This window comes from Chenopodium album, chromosome 18 (genome assembly GCF_948465745.1).
Source record: "Chenopodium album chromosome 18, dcCheAlbu1.1, whole genome shotgun sequence".
NCBI lineage: Eukaryota > Viridiplantae > Streptophyta > Magnoliopsida > Caryophyllales > Amaranthaceae > Chenopodium > Chenopodium album.
In genome coordinates, this window is record NC_137851.1 from 38,509,215 (window position 1) to 38,512,502 (window position 3,288).

At 33.5% G+C, this 3,288-nt stretch overlaps 1 long non-coding RNA gene across 1 annotated transcript; it reads left to right on the top strand.

Annotated features, from left to right (window-relative positions):
- Positions 1–256: 256 nt before the first annotated feature.
- LOC145591054 (uncharacterized) lies at positions 257–1,096 on the top strand. Its single transcript, XR_014102235.1, has 2 exons — positions 257–426; positions 859–1,096. It is a non-coding gene; the product is annotated as an uncharacterized LOC145591054 (long non-coding RNA).
- The last annotated feature ends 2,192 nt before the right edge of the window (positions 1,097–3,288 follow it).

The following is a 3,288-nucleotide window of genomic DNA, read 5'->3' on the forward strand; positions in this document are numbered from 1 at the left end:
TTTTCGACCCGAAAACTTAAATGGGTCGACACGAACCCGAACCCGAAATTAAATGGGTTAGGTTAAGGTTGAAAATCTCAACCCGAAAACGACCCACTTAACTCGAAAAAAAAATTCAGGTCAAAATCAGGTCGGTTCAACCCGAACCCGACCTAATAACCCGAACTAGTTAAAGTTAAAAAAAAACGTAAAAAGGCTTATAAAACCCCAGCCCAGCCCAATTCCTAAAGAGGCTTCTAATGACAAAACCCTAAAATCTGATTGTTCCCCTCATTTTTTCATCAGCCGTTTTCCTTGGCTTCACTTCTCTCAATCTCTCTTAATTTTCTCTCTCCTCAAAAACCCTAAATCCCTTCACCATTGTTGAATCAAAGTTCTTTACCATTGTTGAATTCGACTACTTCACTATCTTCTCACTCTCATGTGGTATTGTACTATTCTTTTCATGCTTTTTGTTCATAATTTATGAATTTATGCGAATTGATTTTGTTATTTTGTTAGTATACGAATAGATCTTGCTAATTTATGGATTTATGCGAAATTTCAGGCTACTTTAAGTAATTATGTGAATTTATCTTGCTAATTTGTGTTGATTTTTGTTGTTTATTTACAAGTATACGGAAAGATCTTGCTAATTTATGGATTTATGCGAATAATTCATGCTAGTTTATGTTTTATGTGAATTTTTGTGTTGATTTTTGTTGTTTATTTACAAGTTTACGACTTGATGTTGCTAGTTTATGGATTTTTGTTGTTTAAGATACATAGTATCGATTTTTTGCTAGTTTATGTATTTTTGTTGTTTATTTTGCTAATAAATTAATAATTTGCCAATTTGTGACTGTTGAGTGTTGGCAGGAAGTAATTATGTCCACCACTCTATGGATTCTCAATTGGAAATGCTTTGTGGATCAATCATGAAGCTTGAGATGCAGAACAAGAATGGATACGCCACATACAATCCTCTAATTAATGTTAATGTTATTTGAGAACTTAAATATTTGAACTTGTTTGGTTTGTAATTTGTTAGTACACTCTTGGTTTGTAATTGATAATTAGGTACCATAATTAGATTATGCTATTTGATTTTGGACTATCTGTTAAGTTTGATTGTTTGAAGCACAGAATGTTTGTGGTTTGAAACTTTGAAAATTTTGGCAGTTCACTTGTTTAGGTTAGTTTCAGACTTTCAGGTCATATTCAGGTTGAAATAACCTTATTTAAACCCAAAGAAAAAAAATCAGGTCAAATAAGGTCATTTTCAGGTTGACCCGAACCCGAAAAAATCAGGTTCAGGTTGAGGTTTTCAACCCGAAATGTTAAACGGATCAGGTTCAGGTCAGGGGGTAGCTGACCCGAAATCAGCTGACCCGAACACGAACCCGACCTGATCCGATTGCCAGCCCTAATTGTTCATCTTGGTTCTAAGAACTTAACTCGTCAGGGTTTCCTGATTTCTTCGAGGAACCTGCTCTAATACCAATTGTTGACTTGAACGAACAATACAAGAGGGGGGGTGAATTGTATTGTAGGGAAACTAGGGTAATTTTTGCGGAATTTGTAAAGAAACTAAGTGAAAACTTAAAGTGCACAGAGAGATTTTACGTGGAAAACTTCTTGACCCTAATCAAGAAGAAAAACTACGATCACAAGGGATTTTAAAACTCAACTCTTCATTATAATAGGGCAAACAACCTATTACAATCTAAGACTCTAACTCAAGTTCCTCAACAAACTTGAGTTCCCCTTCAACCGATCCCTCAATCAGTTGAACGCTCAAAACTCTCTCTATCTCCTTGCTTCACTCAAAGCAATAAACACTCTAGATTTCACTCAAACTCTTACCCCAAATTACAACTCAATGAATTAAACTTTAATATAAATCACAAGGACACTTGTAGACTCAAGTGGAATAAGTAAGAATAAAAATGTTAGAATGCTCAAGTGTATTTTTGCAAACTGAAGAAAGCGTTATTTATAGAGTTAGAAATGCATCCACTAAACAGTTAGTTAGTTCCACTAACTCCACGTTCCTCAACTTGAGGAGCACGTAGAAGTGAAATATTTGTGCTGCAAGTGAACGCAACTAACCCACGATTTTTTCAAACTCTAAAACTGCTTCCTTAATTTTCTCAACCAATTTGACTGATTAAAACCCACGTTAAAATATTTTCCAAAAAATCTTTTTCTCAAAAATAAAAACCAAATCAATTAAAAGATATTTTAGAAAGATATTTACTTTAAATTATATTTTCCAAAAGATAATTATTTACTTAAATAATATCTAATGAAAATATAGGAAAATATAATTAATTAAAATAAGATAACTATTCCATTTGGCTCCTACTAATGTCAATATAATTTATACGTACAAGAAGCTAAAAAGATAACCTATTAACTTTTAAACTCCTTGCTTTCTCTGAAGATTCTTCGACTCTGAAGTTTCCACTCTTTAGTTCCCTCGGGGAACTAATGTCTTGCTTTCTGGATTTTATCTTCTCTCTTGGTCTTAAGTCTTCTTTGTCTTCTAGTATGCTCGTTCCTCCTCCGGTACATCATCACATACTTCAGTTTCCTCCTCGAAACCTAAGACTTACAATACTTAAAGACACTTGTTAAAACGTGTAAGTTTGCTTGAGTCATCGTCAAAACACATAAGGGTCAACAAAAAGACTTTTCGATTGTTCTATTCAATTATTAAATTTTTGTTGTTCATTGGTTGAATTTCGGCATGTGGATTGAAATCTGAATCATAATTTATTACCACACCTCAATTTTTAAGAAATGCCAATATCATCAATCAAGATCATAAACAATATTCAACAAACAATAACCACAAAAATTCAACTTAGAGTAATAAAAAAGCATAACAATTAAACAGATTAATAAACATGAATTAAGCAAATTCAAGCGAATACTACAAATTACTAATAATGCAATTACCATTTTCGGAAGCAGAAAATGGGCGTCATTCTTATCGAGACGGTGGGTGGTGACCGGTGGCACCGGAATGAAGACTAACATATGTCAACTTCAAGGAGTTTTCGGCGAGGTTCCTGGAGCTATGATGGAGATCAACTTGGAATAAGCTTAATTTTAAATACAAGTCATCCACGCTCTCAAATTATTTGGACCCAAATTTAACATCTATAATCTTATAGAATATCTCAAATTTTAAAACATTAAATTAAATCGAAAATCTAGGCCAGACCAAAAGAGAGGAGAAGATGATGAGAATCTGTGCAATGGAGTTGGGGAGAAGAAGAAGAGAATAGAGAAGAAGAGAAT